At 38.2% G+C, this 20,263-nt stretch overlaps 1 long non-coding RNA gene across 1 annotated transcript in view; it reads right to left on the reverse strand.

Annotated features, from left to right (window-relative positions):
• The window catches only part of LOC128635768 (uncharacterized), a 93,807-nt gene extending 87,714 nt beyond the window's left edge, over nt 1-6,093 (reverse strand). Inside the window, exon 1 of the long non-coding RNA XR_008398581.1 lies at nt 5,888-6,093. This is a non-coding gene — a long non-coding RNA (uncharacterized LOC128635768). The remainder of the gene's footprint in view (nt 1-5,887) is intronic.
• Between the last annotated feature and the right edge of the window lie 14,170 nt (nt 6,094-20,263).

The following is a 20,263-nucleotide window of genomic DNA, read 5'->3' on the forward strand; positions in this document are numbered from 1 at the left end:
GGTGAGCAGGGGTGGGTGCCGTTGATGTGGAGCAAGACGCAGCAGCAGAAGAGGACTCAGCCGAGGAGGTTATGGAAGAGGATGGAGTAGGAGGAGTAGAGGAGGTGGCAGCAGGACTGCCTGCAAGTCGTGGTTGTGTCACCAACTCCTCTGCAGAGCCAGGCATTCCATGCTTGGCAGCCATCAGCAGGTTTACCCAATGTGCAGTGTAGGTAATATACCTGCCCTGACCATGCTTTGCAGACTAGCTATCAGTGGTCAGATGGACCCTTGCCCCAACACTGTGTGCCAGACATGCCATTACTTCCTTTCGCACAATCGAGTACAGGTTGGGGATTGCCTTTTGTGCAAAGAAATTTCGGCCGGTTACCTTCCACTGCGGTGTCCCAATAGCTACAAATTTTTGGAATGCCTCAGACTCAACCAGCTTGTATGGTAAAAGCTGGCGGGCTAAGAGTTCAGACAAGCCAGCTGTCAGATGTCGGGCAAGGGGGTGACTTGGTGACATTGGCTTCTTACGCTCAAACATGTCCTTGACAGAAACCTGACTGTGGGCAGATGAGCAGGAACTGCTCCGGAAGAGAGACGGATTGGCGGATGGTTGAGAGGGGGCAAGGAGGACAGCAGTGGTTGACGTAGCTGAAGATGCTGGACCAGGAGAAGGATGGCGGCTTTGAGCTTGTGTGCTGCTTGTCCTCATGTGTTCATCCCATAGGCGTTTGTGATGTGAGATCATGTGCCTTCTCAAAGCAGTTGTACCTAGGTGGGTGTTGGACTTCCCACGACTCGTTTCTTTTGGCACAGGTTGCAAATGGCATTGCTGTTGTCAGAGGCAGACACATAAAAAAATGCCACACTGCTGAGCTCTGCGATGACGGCATTCTGGTGGTGGCAACAGCATGCGTTGATTGGCGTGCTGTCTGGCTGACCCCGGGTGCCGATGCATGCTGTGTGACTGTGCCACTAGCTCTTTGCGACGACCTCCCCCTGCTTCCATCTCGTCTCCTCCTCCTGCTCCTCTCTGTCTCCCCATCTGAACTTTCCCCCTGTTCTTCTTCTCTTCTACCGGGCGCCCACGTGACATCCACGGACGCATCGTCATCATCAACCCCTTCACTTGTATCTGACAACTCAACAACGGAAGCAACGGTGGGTACAACATCATCATCATCATCATCACACCGTGCGTCGTCCATGTCTGTAATGCTGCCTGACTGAGACATATCACAGTTATCTACATCCTCTGTCAATGATGGTTGCGCATCACTCATTTCTTCACACTGAGGTGTACATAACTCCTCTGACAGATCAAGTGAGGCGGCTGTGGTGCTAGTGTCGGTGGTGGTGGCAGGCGGGCAAGTGGTAAGTTGAGAGGTGCCCGAAGCTAAGCTAGAGAAGGAGGATGGTGCGTCAAGGTTACGAGCGGAAGCTGTAGAAGATTGGGTGTCCTGTGTTATAAAGTCAACACTTTTTGTGTTCATGGTACGTGGCCTAACACTGGGCATTATTCTATGGCCAAAGGGTATCACAGCACCACGACCACGACGGCCCCTGCAGGTTGGCCTGCCTCTGCCTGTCATTTTTTTTTCAATTAGTGCTACTATGCATGCAAGCTACAGTGAGTGGGCACAGTATACGCTGTGAGCCTGACACAAAAAACCAGAGTGATGTTTCACAGTCAAAAGTTTTTTTGTTTTTTTTTAAATGTACACTGACAGTGCACTAATATTAAACAAGATAATATGAGTGGTAGCACTGGGCAAGTGGGCACAGTATACGCTGTGAGCCTGACACAAAAAAGCAGACTGATGTTTCAAAGTCAAAATAGTTTTTTTATTTTTAAAATGTACACTTACACTACTATTAAACAAGATAATATGAGTGGTGGCACTTGACAAGTGGGCCCAGTATACGCTGTGAGCCTGACACAAAAAAGCAGACTGATGTTTCACAGTCAAAATATTTTTTTGATTTTTAAATGTAGACTTACACTACTATTAAACAGGATATGAGTGGTGGCACTGGGCAAGTAGGCACAGTATACGCTGTGAGCCTGACACAAAAAAGCAGACTGATGTTTCACAGTCAAAATAGTTTATTTATTTTTAAATGTACACTTACACTACTATTAAACAAGATATGAGTGGTGGCACTGGGCAAGTGGGCACAGTATACGCTGTGAGCCTGACACACACGCTGGCAGTGGCAGGCTGGCCTGGAAATTGAAATTAGATTACACTAGCAGACTGATGTAAAAGTTTTTTTTTTTTAAATTTACACTAATGTTACACCAGATATGAGTGGTGGCTCTGAGCAAGTAGGCACAGTGTATGCTGTGAGCCTGACACACAGGCTGGCAGTGGCAGGCAGGCAACTGCTATTAGATTACACTAGCAGACTGATATAAAAGTTTTTTGTTTTTTTTAATTTACACTACTGTTACACCAGATATGACTGGTGGTGGCACTGAGCAAGTAGGCACAGTAAATGCTGTGAGCCAGACACACAGACTGGCAGTGGCAGGCTGGCCTGGCAACTGAAATTAGATTACACTAGCAGACTGATGTAAACGTTTTTTTTTTTTTAAATGTACACTAATGTTACACCAGATGTAAGTGGTGGCACTGAGCAGGTAGGCACAGTATACGCTGTGAGCCTGACACACAGGCTGGCAGTGGCAGGCAGGCAACTGCTATTAGATTACACTAGCAGACTGATGTAAAAGTTTTTTTAAAAAAAAATTACACTACTGTTACACCAGATATGACTGGTGGTGGCACTGAGCAAGTAGGCACAGTATATGCTGTGAGACTGACACACAGGCTGGCAGTGGCAGGCTGGCCTGGCAACTGAAATTTGATTACACTAGCAGACTGATGTAAAAGTTTGTATACACCAGATATGAGTGGTGGCACTGAGCAAGTAGGAAAAGTATATGCTGTGAGCCTGACACATAGGCTGGCAGTGGCAGACAGGCAACTGCTATTAGATTACACTAGCAGACTAATGTAAAAGTTTTTTTTAAAAAAAATTACACTACTGTTACACCAGATATGACTGGTAGTGGCACTGAGCAAGTAGGCACAGTATATGCTGTGAGCCAGACACACACGCTGGCAGTGGCAGGCTTGCCTGGCACCTGAAATTAGATTACACTAGCAGACTGATGTAAAAGTTTTTTTTTTTTTAAATTTACACTAATGTTACACCAGATATGAGTGGTGGCACTAAGCAAGTATACACAGTATATGCTGTGAGCCTGACACACAGGCTGGCAGTGGCAGGCAGGCAACTGCTATTAGGTTACACTAGCAGACTGATGTAAAAGTTTTTTTAAAAAAAAATGTATAATACTGTTACACCAGATATGACTGGTGGTGGCACTGAGCAAGTAGGCACAGTATATGCTGTGAGCCTTACACACAGGCTGGCAGTGGCAGGCTGGCCTGGCAACTGAAATTAGATTACACTAGCAGACTGATGTAAAAGTTGTTTTTTTTTTTAAATGTACACTAATGTTACACCAGATATGAGTGGTGGCACTGAGCAAGTAGGCACAGTATATGCTGTGAGCCAAACACACAGGCTGGCAGTGGCAGGCAGGCAACTGCTATTAGATAACGCTATCAGACTGATGTAAATGTTTTTTTTTTATAATTTACACTACTGTTAAGCCAGATATGACTGGTGGTGGCACTGAGCAAGTAGGCACAGTATATGCTGTGAGCCAGACACACAGGCTGGCAGTGGCAGGCAGGCAACTGCTATTAGATTACGCTAGCAGACTGATGTAAACATTTTTTTTTTTTAATTTACACTACTGTTACACCAGATATGACTGGTGGTGGCACTGAGCAAGTAGGCACAGTATATGCTGTGAGCCTGACACACAGGCTGGCAGTGGCAGGCTGGCCTGGCAACTGAAATTAGATTACACTAGCAGACTGATGTAAAAGTTTTTTTTTTTTTTAAATTTACACTAATGTTACAACAGATATGAGTGGTGGCACTGAGCAAGTAGGCACAGTATATGCTGTGAGCCTGACACACAGGCTGGCAGTGGCAGGCAGGCAACTGCTATTAGATTACACTAGCAAACTGATATAAAAGTTTTTTGTTTAAAAAATTACACTACTGTTACACCAGACTGATGTAAAAGTTATTTTTTTTAAATTTACACTAATGTTACACCAGATATGAGTGGTGGCACTGAGCAAGTAGGCACAGTATATGCTGTGAGCCTGACACACATGCTGGCAGTGGCAGGCAGGCAACTGCTATTAGATTACACTAGCAGACTGATGTAAAAGTTTTTTTTTTTAAAATGTACACTACTGTTACACCAGATATGACTGGTGGTGGCACTGAGCAAGTAGGCACAGTATATGCTGTGAGCCTGACACACAGGCTGGCAGTGGCAGGCTGGCCTGGCAACTGAAATTAGATTACACTAGCAGACTGATGTAAAAGTTTTTTTAAAAATTTTTTACACTAATGTTACACCAGATATGAGTGGTGGCACTGAGCAAGTAGGCACAGTATATGCTGAGAGCCTGACACACAGGCTGGCAGTGGCAGGCAGGCAACTGCTATTAGATTACACTAACAGACAGATGTAAAAGTTTTTTTTTTTTAAATGTACACTACTGTTACACCAGATATGACTGGTGGTGGCACTGAGCAAGTAGGCACAGTGTATGCTGTCGAGCCTGACACACAGGCTGGCAGTGGCAGGATGGCTTGGCAACTGAAATTAGATTACACTAGCAGACTGATGTAAAAGTTTTTTTTTTTTTTAAATTTACACTAATGTTACACCAGATAAGAGTGGTGGCACTGAGCAAGTAGGCACAGTATATGCTGTGAGCCTGACACACGCTGACAGGCAGGCAAATGGAATTAGATTACACTAGCAGACTGATGTTTCACAGTCAAAAAAGTTTTTTTTTACAAAATTTACACTACTGTTACAACAGATATGAGTGGTGGCACTGCAGGCAGGCAACTGCAATTAGATTACACTAGCAGACACAGTCAAAATTACACAGGCAAAAAAAAACAAAAAAAAAGACTGATGTTCTAGCCCTAAAAAGGGCTTTTTGGGGTGCTGTCCTTACAGCAGAGATCAGATGAGTCCTTCAGGACTGTAGTGGACACTGAATACACTAGCCTAGCTATCAATTTCCCTATAAAATCAGCAGCAGCTACACTATCCCTCCTCTCACTAAGAATGCAGGATCAGAATGAATCTAAAATGGCTGCTGCCCAGGAGCTGGGAGGGAGTGTCTGCTGCTGATTGGCTGAAATGTGTCTGCAGACTGTGAGATACAGGGTCAAAGTTTACTCAATGATGATGAATAGGGGGCGGATCGAACATCGCATATGTTCGTCCGCCGTGGCGAATGCGAACAAGCTATGTTCGCCAGGAACTGTTCTCCGGCGAACTGTTTGCGACATCACTACCACAGGGTCCATCTTTGTTTTATTTGTTTGGCTTGATATTTCCTGTAATAACCCAAATTATTTTTAAATGGTTAATTCCTTGAATACTTAAATAATCCTTTACCTTGAGAATTATGTACATATCAATTTAAATATTACAATATTGTATCAAAGACAATCCAATTGAACTGAATGTGCTTATTCTGTAGAGAAAGGTTTGTACCTTTAAATGTTCTAGGTTTTTATATCTTAACAACGTAGTAGCAAGGAAGAAGGTAATTTAATTTAATTTGACCCTTAACTATTTTTCCCATGAACTGTGGGTAATAATTAAGGGTTAATTATTTAAGTATATACTTGCATATAATATGGAGATATGATATCATATAATATAAAATTGAGTAGTTGTGCACATAAACAGTAGGAGGTGAATGAAAGGGCTTACCAACTCTGAGAGTTAAAAGGATATTGAGACAAATATCCTGCTTCAGGAGAGGTGATGTCTCAGTTTGTCAAGGAATCAGTGGAGCAAGCAGAAAAGTCAGTCTGCATACACGCTGAACAAAAAGGCAGCGTGTCACAGAGATCCGGTGAACCAGGAAGTGGAGGAGCAGCTGCAGTGATGTCACCGGAGACGAAGAAATCTGCTACTGGAAGCTTTCACTGAAAATACAAAACTCAGCTGGTAGGGAAGAGATGCAGACTGAGATACGACTGGCTGGGTTCAATCTGGGAAACAAACAGAAGACCAAGCAATGTATTCTGGGAGAACAAGCCTTTTAAAGGAAAATTGATAATTAGCTCTTAAAGTGGCAGGAGATGTTACAGTAACCTAATACACAATCATGATAATACAAAGAGAAAGAAAAACAAATAAAAATATAGAATATGTTACATATTATACATTTTACAAATAATAAAGATACTTGCTCTCAATTAATCCAAAAGAACAACATTAATAGTAATTCTCTTATTATTCTCTAATAAGAAGATGTCAGATACCTAAACAAGGGAGAAAAAAGAAAAAGGTCACCATATCTACATTGCAACTATTAAATAACTATCTCAATAAAATGCAGACCAATTTATCTCCCTATTCATTCCCTTCGGTTACAGAGTATCTAGATGGAAAATCCAAAAGGTCTCACGCTGTTTTAGCAACAGATCCCTGTTGTCACCCCTCCTAGGGGTTTTGACTTGCTCAATAATCTGGAACCGAAGTTGGATGATTTGGTAGCCAGCTGACAAAAAATGGTGGGCTATGGGCACCGTTACAACCTTGCACCTGATGTTACTTTTGTGTTCAGTAATGCAATTGCAAATCCATCTAGTTGATTCTCCACATGTACACTTGATCATATAAACCACATAATTGGTATTACATGTGAAATAACCCTTGTATTGATATTTGTGCCCAGTGTGGGGATGTAGAAAATATGGACTCTTAATAATTGAGCCACAGTTGACACACCATAAACAGGGAAAACAGCCCACATTTCTCTTCGTTATGTATTGTTGGGATGGATTTTTGCCAGATGTCAGCTTTAATCAAAGCTTTAATCAAAACATCTCTCAAACTTTTACAGCGTTTGTAGGCCGTTATTGGAAACTGGTAAAATTCCTCAATGTTGGGGTTACACCTGTTTAAGACCTCCCAATGTTTACGAATAATTTTGGTTTGCTGTGGCTTCAATAAAGTGTCCCTATCCATAGGTAATCACAAATAATATTTGTGATTAAATCATTTGGGTATCCCCTTTCCAAGAATTTTTGTTCCATTTCATTAAGTCTAAATAATACTTTAGACTCATCAGCAACAATGTGTTTGACTCACAGCATCTGACTCTTGGGCAATGATTTAATAAGTGAAGGATGGTGGGCACTATTGAAAAGTAAAAGATTGTTCCTATCAGTTTCCTTTCTAAAGATATCGGTCTTGAACCCAAAACCATCCTTTAAAACTGATACATCCAGGAAGTCAATTTGGACCTCGCTATAAGTGAATTTAAATTTAATGTTGGTTGTAGAGTTGTTCAACTCTGAAATAAAATACTCAAGGGCTCCAACGTCGCCCAGCCATACTCTAAAAATATCATCAATATAGTGCCACCATGTGGCGCCATACTGACGAAACAAGGGATTTTCAAAAGCAAACTTCTCCTCAAATGAGTTCATAAAAATATTGGCATAATTGGGGGTGACATTAGAGCCCATAGCGGTCCCCTGTAACTGCAAATAAATAGTGTTCTCAAACAAAAAATAATTATTGTACAAAATAATTTCAAGTAATTGCATAATGAAACAAAATTCTATCTCTGAGTATACACCTGCAGAAAACAGAGCATGTTGAACAGCTCCCAGACCACTTTCATGAGTAATAGATGTATACAGGCTTGCAACATCAAGACTGAACAGAATAAATTTGTCAGTCTGAAACTGCAAGTCATTTAATTTTAACAGAAAATCATTAGTGTCCTTCACAAATGTACTTGACTGCTCAACCAGCAGTCTCAATAACTTATCCAAAAATATGGAGATGTTCGAAAAGACTGAATCAGTTCCCGCTACAATGGGGAATCCTGGTGGAGCAATCAGGGACTTGTGAATTTTGGGTAAAATGTAAAATACAGGTGTCAAAGCATCTTTAACCTGCAAAAATGTGGCAGTTTTAGCATCAATGATGTCATTATTCAAGGCAAATTTAATGGTCATTTCTCTATTAATTTTAATAATAGGATTACCAGCAATACCGACATAAACATTTTTCATGTTAAATTGTTGATGTATTTCTTTTTTATAATCTAATTTGTTAAGAATGACGGTAGTCCCTCCCTTGTCAGCTGGATTCAAAATAAGTTTGTCATGGGATTTAAGAGCTTTAAAGGGGCAGTCTAGTCAAAATTAAACTTTCATGATTCAGATAGTGCATGTAATTTTAAACAACTTTCCAATTTACTTCTATTATCTAATTTGCTCAATTCTTTAGATATCATTTGTTGAAGAAATAGCAATGCACATGTGTGAGCCAATCACACAATGCCTCTATGTGCAGCAACCAATCAGCAGCTACTGAGCATATCTAGATATGCTTTTCAGCAAGTGATATCAAGAGAATGAAGTAAATGAGATAATAGAAGTAAATTAGAAAGTTGTTTAACATGACATGCTCTTTCTAAATCGCGAAAGAAAAAATTTGGGTTTCATGTCCCTTTAAGTGCCATTTGATCAACTGATGTAAAATTACCAATTGATCCTTCTTCCTATATTTCTAATGTTTAACCCTAGATTGTAATTTCTCTAGATATGTCAACACCAATTGTTCAAAAGATTCTATGCTGTAATGGGTATTAGGGGGACAAAAAGAACTCTTATTAAATAAACCTAACTCCTTGATATTAATAGGTTGTTGTGTAGGTAATGCAATCCTAATGTTAACATTGTCACATACTGTCTTACCCTGTAGAATATCAGATGAGGATACTGGACATTGCTTACTTGTATCCATTTTATAGGAATGTTCCATATGATGCCAGTATTTCAATCTGATATGTCGAAATAATCTGTAGATGTCCTTCCTCAAATTAAGAAAATTACAATCACTGTAGGGACAACAAAGAAGTCCTTTCTGCAGGATTGCGGACTCTCTCTCACTCAAAGGACAGTCCGAGATATTTACAACTATAGCTTGTTGCGGGATCTGGTCGCCTAGTTGAATATCGGCTTGCCGGTCTTTGTTGCCTGTGCACCCTTGTTGGTAGCTGCAATATTTGTGGCCCCACCACCTGGACCACCTTCCCCTTCTCCCTGGGAAAAATCCGCTGAAGAATCCGAGCTGCTGCTTGATCTTGCGTTCTGACTATACTATCTCCTCCGTGAACCGGAAGTTGCGTGACGTTCCTTCCCTTGAGGATATACTCTATTGGAAGAATAATCCTCTGTATCTCTATGAAATGTAATCTTTTTTCATTCTTCAATTGTCTTCCGTAGTTCAGATAACAATTCCTTGTTATCTGACATCAACTTATCAAAGTTCTCTGAAGTAGCAGTTTGTCGTATTTCCTCCTCCAACTTCGAGATCGATTCTTTCAGACCATCTAAATCTTTTTGGAGGTACTCCACAGTAAGTACAATCAAATCAAATGAATACTTATTGAGGATGTGTTCAAACTTGCGACAATAGTCCTGATTGTCTTTAAGCAAAGTTGGACGAATATTGATGCGTAAACCACGAGGAATCTGCTTAACACAAAGATATTCGGCCAATGTTGTAGCATTAAGATCGTAGACCAGTTGTCATTTGGTAAGTTTCTCAAATTGATTGTTAGCAAGTACAGTTGGAGCCGTGTGTAAAAAGTTATAAGAACCCTTAACCAGGGTAGTTATTCTGGAGGCTTCAAACTCTGTATATGCAAAAGTCTGTGAGGCTTGGAGGTGCACAGATACTGGTAGTACACAGTAATATACAAAAGGTAGAATCCAGCACTGCAATCCAATGGGAGTAACCAACCTGGAGCTACTACCAAGCTCATAAAATATAAAGTGAAAAAGAAATACAGAAGGTCTCCAATAATGCCAAATTTCCTTTATTGCAAGCTGCTGCTTATAACAGGGTTAAAAGAACACAAAGTTTTGGGGTACACGCCCCTTAATCATGTGATAAAGCAGTGGTCAGATAATTTCAAACTCTTTAAAAAATCTGAGCATTCTCAGACGAAACGTACGTAGAGTTCTTTTAAACTTTACCAGTAGTGTCTCAATATTCTTTGGCATTTAACTTCCAGGCTTGGTTTATTTCGACTGAGGCGTCTGTTTCTGCACAGGATACAAGAATCACACCGGAATGACTGTTTTTACTTTATTTGCTGCATTTGTTCTTAAACGCTAGTGAGTATACATCTTGTTATATACTTACTTTGTAAAAAAATCCTCTGCATGCGAATCGGGCTGCGCTTGTTCTTTATCTTATACAGTGGTCAGATATCCCTGTTTAAACAGGCACCTGGGATTAACCCTTACACTCTATGCACATAGCTTACAATTGAATTGTGCAGCGCCATCTAGTGTTTATATTATGGTAAATCTGATAAAAGACAGCTATGAAGACTGCACAGAAATAATATATCAGCAAAAATGAATCCATGTAATGTAACCTAATACACAATCATGATAATACACAATCATGATAATACAAAGAGAAAGAAAAACAAATAAAAATATAGAATATGCTACATATACATTTTACAAATTAAACCCCTAGGAGGGGTGGCAACAGGGATCTGTTGCTAAAACAGTGTGAGACCTTTTGGATTTTACATCTAGATACTGCATTTTATTGAGATAATTATTTAATAGTTGCAATGTAGATATGTTGACCTTTTTCTTTTTTCTCCCTTGTTTAGGTATCTGACATCTTCTTATTAGAGAACAATAGGAGAATTACTATGAATGTTGTTCTTTTGGATTAATTGAGAGCAAGTATCTTTATTATTTGTAAAATGTATAATATGTAACATATTCTATATTTTTATTTGTTTTTCTTTCTCTTTCTCTCGCTAAATACCAACGCTTTAGCTTAAAGGGAATCTGCTAAATACCAATGCTTTAGCTTTAAGGTAAACTTGCTAAATACCAATTATTTAGCTTAAAGGGAATCTTGCTAAATACCCGTTCTTTAGCTTAAAGGGAATCTTGATAAATGCCAATTATTTAATTTAAATGGAATCTTGCTAAATACCAATTCTTTAGCTAAAAGGGAATCTCGCTAAATACCAATGCTTTAGCTTAAAGGGAATCTCGCTAAATACCAACGCTTTAGCTTAAATGGAATCTCGCTAAATACCAACGCTTTAGCTTAAAGGGAATTTTGCTAAATACCAAATGCTTTATCTTAAAGGGAATCTTGCTAAATACCAACGCTTAAGCTTGAAGGGAATTTAACTAAATACCAACTATTAAGCTTAAAAGGAATCTTGCTAAATATCAAATGCTTTATCTTAAAGGGAATCTCACTAAATACCAATGCTTTAGCTTAAAGGGAATCTCGCTAAATACCAACACTTTAGCTTAAAGGGAGTCACGCAAAATACCAATGATTTAGCTTAAATGGAATCTTGCTAAATACCAATTCTTTAGGTTAAAGTGAATCTCGCTAAATATCAATGCTTTAGCTTAAAGGGAATCTTGCTAAATACTGATGGTTTAGCTTTTATGGGAATCTCACAATCTCGCTAAATACCAATTCTTTATCTTGAGGGGAATCTGGCTATATACCAACGCTTTAGCTTAAAGGGAATCTGCAAAATACCAATGCTTTAGCTTTAAGGGAATATTGCTAAATACCAATTATTTAGCTTAAAGGGAATCTTGCTAAATGCCAATTATTTAGTTTAAATGGAATCTTGCTAAATACCAATTCTTTATCTTAAAGGGAATCTTGCTAAATACCAATGCTTTAGCTTAAAGGGAATCTCGCTAAATACCAACGCTTTAACTTAAAGGGAATCTTGCTAAATACCAATGCTTTAGCTTAAAGGGAATATAGCTAAATACCAACAATGTAGCTTAAAAGGAATCTTGCTAAATTCCAAAGATTTAGCTTTAAGGCAATCTCTCTAATTACCAACACTTTATCTTAAAGGGAATTTAGCTAAATACCAACACTTTAGCATAACATGAATCTTGTTAAATACCAAATGCTTTATCTTAAAGGGAATCTCGCTAAATACCAACGCTTTAGCTTAAAGGGAATTTAACTAAATACCAACGATTTAGCTTAAAAGAATTCTTGCTAAATATCAATTATTTAGCTTAAAGGCAATCTCGCTAAATACCAACACTTTATCTTAAAGGGAATGTCGCTAAATACCAACACTTTAGCATAAAATGAATTTTGCTAAATACCAATGATTTAGCTTAAAGGCAATCTCACTAAATACCAACACTTTAGCTTAAAGGGAATCTCGCTAAATACCAACGCTTTAGCTTAAAGGGAGTAACGCAAAATAAAAATGATTAGGTTTAAAGGAAATCTTGCTAAATACCAATTCTTTAGGTTAAAGTGAATCTCGCTAAATATCAATGCTTTAGCTTAAAGGGAATCTTGCTAAATACCGATGGTTTAGCTTTTATGGGAATCTCACAATCTCGCTAAATACCAATTCTTTGTCTTAAAATTAAATCTTGCTAAATAGCTAAATACCAACGCTTTAGCTTAAAGGGAATCTCGTTAAATACCAACGCTGTAGCTTAAAGGGAATCTCGCTAAATACCTGGCTGCTGATTTTTTACCTCTCTTTTTGGATTATTGCTGGCATGTTCTCTCAGCTTGTACTCAGGATATGATTAATCTTACCTCTCCTGGATCTGGCTTCTAATTGTTTAATTCCTTAAGCAAACAAGAGGTTTTGTTCTCACTGCAACAGCAATTCAGCATCACAGCTGCTCCGTGAGGATCCTGGGGAAACTTACTTTTCTGTGTTGCTCCTCATTCTACAGCCTCTCACAGGTAATTCTGACCTGCAGTTTATTTTCCTATCAGTAACTATAGAGCCTGTGTGTATAGAATCTAAGGAGCTGTGTTTTCTAACATATTAAAAAGCAACTATAGAGCCTGTGTGCATAGAATCTAAGGAGCTGTGTTTTCTAACGTATTACAAAGCAACTATAGAGTCTGTGTGTAGAGAATCTAAGGAGCTGTGTTTTCTAACGTATTAAAAAGCAACTATAGAGCCTGTGTGCATAGAATCTAAGGAGCTGTGTTTTCTAACGTATTAAAAAGCAACTATAGAGTCTGTGTGTATAGAATCTAAGGAGCTGTGTTTTCTAACGTATTAAAAAGCAACTATAGAGCCTGTGTGTATAGAATGTAAGGAGCTGTGTTTTCTAACGTATTAAAAAGCAACTATAGAGCCTGTGTGCATAGAATCTAAGGAGCTGTGTTTTCTAAAATATTACAAAGCAACTATAGAGCCTGCGTGTATAGAATGTAAGGAGCTGTGTTTTCTAACGTATTACAGGCAACTAGCCTGTGTGTATAGAATGTAAGGAGCTGTGTTTTCTAACGTAATAAAAAGCAACTATAGAGCCTGTGTGTATAGAATCTAAGGAGCTGTGTTTTCTAACGTATTAAAAAGCAACTATAGAGTCTGTGTGTATAGAATCTAAGGAGCTGTGTTTTCTAACGTATTAAAAAGCAACTATAGAGCTGGGGGCATAGAATCTAAGGAGCTGTGTTTTCTAATGTATTACAAAGCAACTATAGAGCCTGTGTGTATAGAATGTAAGGAGCTGAGTTTTCTAAAATATTACAAAGCAACTATAGAGCCTGTGTGTATAGAATGTAAGGAGCTGTGTTTTCTAACGTATTACAGCCAACTAGCCTGTGTGTATAGAATGTAAGGAGCTGTGTTTTCTAACGTATTAAAAAGCAACTATAGAGCCTGTGTGTATAGAATCTAAGGAGCTGTGTTTTCTAATGTATTACAAAGCAACTATAGAGCCTGTGTTTATAGAATGTAAGGAGCTGAGTTTTCTAAAATATTACAAAGCAACTATAGAGCCTGTGTGTATAGAATGTAAGTAGCTGTGTTTTCTAACGTATTACAAAGCAACTATAGAGCCTTTGTGTATAGAATCTAATGAGCTGTGTTTTCTAATATATTACAAAGCAACTATAGAGCCTGTGTGTATAGAATCTAAGGAGCTGTGTTTTCTAATGTATTACAAAGCAACTATAGAGCCTGTGTGTATAGAATGTAAGGAGCTGAGTATTCTAAAATATTACAAAGCAACTATAGAGCCTGTGTGTATAGAATGTAAGGAGCTGAGTATTCTAAAATATTACAAAGCAACTATAGAGCCTGTGGGGCCCATTTATCAAGCTCCATATGGAGCTTGAAAGGCAGTGTTCACCAGAAACACCAGTTATGAAGCAGCGGTCTTAAGACCGCTGCTCCATAACCTGTCTGCCTGCTCTGAGGAGGCGGACAGACATCGCGAAAAATCAACCCAATCAAATATGATCGGGTTGATTGACACTCCCTGCTAGCGACCGATTGGCCGCGAATCTGCATGGGGCAGTATTGCACCAGCAGTTCACAAGAGCTGCTGGTGCAATGCTGAATGCGGAGAGCGTATTGCTGTCTGCATTCAGCAATGTCTGTCGGACATGATCCGCTGATCGGATGATGTCGGAAAGACATTTGGTAAATAGGCTAATTTCCAGAAGGCGTGAGAATCAAGAGAAGATTCCCACTAAAGAATGCGATTTTAGCACTCACTGCCCTGACTACTAGGCAGAAAATAGCACCAACAAAATTAAAACCTAACTTTAAATAATATATTCTAAAAATGAGTGAAAAGCTTAACAACATGGAAGGAGTAGTGGAGTAATAATAACCCTTATTAGCAGTAATTCAGTAGGCCTTTGTGGTAAGATAGCCTATCATTATATAAGGATTAAGTGAAAAGTAAAGGTTGGTGTCATGAGTGAGCTCGTCTCCGGTGCAGTAATAAAGAGTTTGAGACCAGATATTCAGCAAACAAAGGCTAACCCCAGGAAGTGTGATCTTTATTTCACTGTTGCAACAGTGTCCCAGCACAAAACACAGCAACGCAAGACTAACACATTTTCATCTACATGCATTTTTATACTATTACAGTACCTTACAAAGCAGTGAGCTAATTAGCTGATAATAATTGGCTAAGAAATCTCACGTGATTAGTGGTTGCTAAAAAAACAGGTTCTCTATGTTAGAATTAGTAAGATATGTTTTCTTGGAATCTGGCAAGAGGCTAATTGGGTTGGAAAAATAATAAGGAAAAGGATGTAGGCATTGCAAAAAGGTGCTTGGAAGAAATCCATAAATTTATTGATAAAAATCAACGATGATACAAAAGTTCATGGAACAGGAAAAATAACAGACGTGCAGGTGGGACAAAGACAGGTGTCTGACATGTTTTGCGCCCCCTACAGGCGCTTATTCATAGACATGGTGCATACAATAATAAATGTGCTATTTATATCTCTTTACCAAAGGACTTTAAACCTTAATTAACCACATTGAATAAAAATGACAGACCTGCTAAATGCTGTCTGTACACAGCACAAAAGTATGGCAAACCTATACCATTTCTAAATATTAAAAAAAAAGGGATAGCCTTTCTGCCCATAAATAAACTTTGTACGAATATGGATAATTTACATCTTTAAATCAATTAAGATATGCATATCCATTTAGAAGGGCGAAGCTATAAACAATATAAAATAAAAGCATGTTAAAGACCAAAACTGGAAAATAATGAAACATGGATGTTAGTAAACAATATGTATATATTTCTTATGAAGAAACCTTTAAATGATATGTCATTTAATGACTTTATTAAGTTTCTCGATAATAGCTTTATGAATCTAAGATTTACTGTAATATTTGATCCAGTAGAGGTCAGCTATTTAGACTTGACACTTAAGATAGTACATAACAGCATTGTCTCGAAAACATATCGTAAGCCCACGGCGGGCAATACAATACTACATGCAACCTCACTGCACCTCAGACATCTGATCAAAGCGATACCTAGAGCAGTGCTTTTCGACCAGTGTGCCGCGGCACACTAGTGTGCCGTGAGAGATCCTCAGGTGTACCGCGGCAAACTAACAACAGTGTGACATATTTTTTAAATTTTGCTTGTTTTTTATTCTGGGCCATTTTTTAATTTTGAGTGAGATGATGACTGAGGGTAACTGTGCCTCCCCGACCCATGTTCACACTTGGAATGAACCCCCACCCATCACAACACGTGCCTAGTGCCGGCTCTACACTCAGCACCACGCGACACATCAATCCCCCATGCATGCTGGCGCAGCTTTGCTCCTCCTCCAGAACAGTTCCATCCAGGTCACGTCACTCACGTTCCTTCTCAGCACAAGGAACATGACTGGAGGACTGGAGACTCACTGGAGAGGAAGGGGGGGGTGTTCCACATATAATCTTGTGCTCAGCAGGTAACACTTTTCCTGGTGCATGGGGGGGGGGCTTTTCCCAGTGCGGGGGTGTCCCTCTTTAAAATTTTGAAATATTGGGAGGTATGTGACAGGCTCATCAGGCATCATTTACAACCATTACATATTGACATTCATTCACAGACAATCAATATGATTGTTTGTGAATGAATGTCAATATGTCATGTATAGTTTGTAGAAGGCATGGCATGACAGCAAAGTACAGTCTGTGTGTGTGTGTATATGTATGTATATATATATATATATATATATATATATATATATATGCTGTATTAGGCTACAATGTGTGATTTTGTAAAATTTTAGGATGGTGGTGTGCCGCAGGATATTTTAATGTAAAAAAGTGTTCCACGGCAAAAAAAAGGTTGAAAATCACTGACCTAGAGGACAGTTTATAAGATTGAAAAGAAATACTAAATCACAAGAGATCTATGAAGAACAATCTATAGAATTTAAGAATAGACTTGTTGCTAGGGGTTATAATGAACATTAATTAGAAAGGTGTCGTAATGAAATTAAGGAATATAGCAACACACATCCTACCTCAAAAGGCAAGAAAAGTATAGATAACTCCTTTAAGGAATCCATAGTATTTACCACTGAATACTCTAACCAGTATTCTGAGATAGTAAAAATTCTCAGGAAACACCTTCATGTGCTTGAGGGCGATGAAGTACTTGCTCCATTAATTAAAACATGTCAATTTGTATCTAAAAAACCTAAAACATTGGTTGAGAGTCTTTCCCCAGTGCCATTACAAGGGCCAAAAAAAGGCAATACCTTGCTAAAGAAACAGGGAAATTTTAAATGTATGAGCAGAAATTGCCATATGTGTGCCTGAATTGGCTCTGGCAATAGATTTACCAGCAGTAATACTAAACAGAGTTATAATATCAACTGTTATGCCAATTGTGGAAGCATGTTTGTGGTTTATTTACTTACCTGCAATCTTTGCCAGTGCCAATATGTAGGTCAAACCTCTAGGGAGGTTAGAAAGAGATTAGGAGAACACTCTAGGGATGTTAAGTATTATGTAAAAGAATCTGCGGTGGCAAATCACTTTAATGGTGAACACTTTACCAATGTAGCAGATTTAACAATACAGGTTATAGACCTAGCAGTTGTGCCTCCAAGAGGAGTCAATAGATATAACATTTTGGAAAGAAAATAAATATTTTGGATACTGCAATAAAAAACATGCAGTCCATTGGGCATGAATAGGGAGTGTGACATCAACTTTTGAACAGAGTGAGTGCTCTGGAACTGAATATATTGGGAGGTTAAAGTGACATTTACCCAAGTAGTAGTATATGGTGGAAGTTGTAGCTCACAATAAACATACACATTTGTGTTTATTTATCTTAAGAGTGCCAAGTGAAGTGTGATCATTCTGGAACTGTATACATTTAAAATGACATTTATCCAACCAGTAAATGGTGGAAGTCTACAATGGACAATGTACACAACAAAAGGGTGAGCGCTGATAAATAGCTAATAATAACCTCAATGATATATGAGAATATAAATACAATTAGAATTGCCAGCAATTTGGCATATTAAAGGAAAGTTCAATTTCAGATTAAGAAGTGTATCTTTCTTCCAACGATGGCAGCCTCCTCCTCACCAACAATGGTCCAGAGATGCTATATAAAAAACAAAACAAAGGGGTGCCTCATGTGTAGTATCATCAAATAAGCACAAAGCCACAGAAAAAAAGCCAAATGGGTACTCACAAGGCTCTGGAGCACCTATGTGCTTGAGGTTATTATTAGCTATTTATTAGCGCTCACCCTTTTATTGTGTAGATTTTTTCGTTTGCAATATTTTTGTGGTATTGAGGGGCGCTGCTTTTTAATATGTTGTCTATATCTAAAAGATCATCTAGGAGACTCTCTTGTGAAAGTAATACTAATAAGGGATTATATGTAACACCCATAGATACATCTATAGAGGGGTTATTTACTACACTTGAGGGCCTTCTGAAAACTGAAAACAGACATTGGTGGGATTTAGACACCCTGAAAAAATATAAAGAGAAAAAACTAATTCCAAAAGGATTACGAGTACATAAGAACTACTCCTTTAAAATAATAATGAACTTTTGGAAAAATGGTTCTCTGTTTTAGACAACTGTTCTTTTCAACTAATAGATCTATTAATCCATCATAGACAACAATTAGTTGATGAAACTGCCAAAGAAATTGAAAACAATCAGAAAGAACTTGATAATTTAAAGGGCCACACAGAATATTCAAGAATTAATAGTCAGACAATTAAAAGCATCTGATGATTTTCAGAGAGAGCTCATTGAGAGGAAAAATTCTAAATTAGCAAGGGATGATGAAGATTACACTAAAGGGATTGTATATACCTATAATAATAATAAGAAATCTGAATCAGATGACATTGAGAATAAAGACCCCACTTGGATAACAGTACAAAGAAATAAAAATAAAAATAAGAATAGATCTCAAAATAGTGGGAATGATAATCACTATCACCAAGTTAGGAATCAACAAAACAAACATCATTTCATTGATCAAAGATCACACTTTAATTATGAAAATAATGCTGTTTTCCATACTGGGAATAGTGATTGGAGAACACAAGGGTACCAACCATACAATAGCAATGGAATGCACAATAGACAGAACCATAATTGGAGACCTGTACACCAAGAAAAGGTTAACAGACAGCAAACTAATTACAACTAATCATATGAATATAACTCTCCTTCACATCAGAGACCAAATGAGAGAATACACCAGGAATCAAATGGTAGAAACAATTGGAGGCATCAGGGTGACTATTATAGTCACCATGAAACCCCTTTACCAAATAGATTTCATCCACCACCTAATTATGGTATTAACTCATCAGATAGAACATGTGAACCACAAAATATGAGTGAAGAGAGACCCTCTACCTCAGCTGGGAATAATTTTTTAGGGGACAGACCCCTGGCCCCTTTATGGGACAAAAATAAAATTAGCCTAAAACCACAAAAAAAACATCTTTCCCAAATGAGGGAGAAGAGGGAGAGGGCACACCCTCAAAAAACAAAACTACAGAAACTAAAAGAAGGCATTTTTAACTTATCTTCTCATGACCTATCTGACGATGAAATATGAATTTTGGGTAGGGGACTAACTTATTGTCCCCCTTCCCAACCTAATATGTTTAATATTTTTGTTGATATTAATTCATTTACACGTAAACTATCACTACAAAGATATTTCGCGCCTAAGGAGCTTAGAAAACATAGACTGGAAGGGACACCCATACTAACTAATGAAATGAATCCTAGAAATTTAGAGTTAGTAGTTTATACAGAAACAAATGATCTGGCTGATAATCTACTTGAACAGATAACACACACCACACTAGCACCACTATCCACCTTCAACCCCCCAGAGAAGAGGGTTCATATATTGACCTCTTCAAACAATTAGTATTAAATGATCTAACTAAATTTCATACACTGTTTCTTTAAGTGAAGTGTCAGGGTATATGAATATTATAGATGAAAATCATATATATATATATATATATATATATAATTGAAAATTATTCAGATATAGTTGGTGAGACCACATGATTTGTTGTATATGAGACTAGTTGCAACAACTCTATTCACTGTGATTGTAGTCATCTATGCCAGATGAATGTTTGGCTGTATAAACAAAACCCCTTTGTTCCCATTTCATCAAAAGAAATTGCTTTCAGGGCTATCTGTGGAAGAGATCATTTTAAAAGGAACACTTTCTTGCTGAGGTGTAAATTGAAAAACCCCTATCTCTA

Source organism: Bombina bombina, chromosome 7 (genome assembly GCF_027579735.1).
Source record: "Bombina bombina isolate aBomBom1 chromosome 7, aBomBom1.pri, whole genome shotgun sequence".
NCBI classification, from domain to species: domain Eukaryota; kingdom Metazoa; phylum Chordata; class Amphibia; order Anura; family Bombinatoridae; genus Bombina; species Bombina bombina.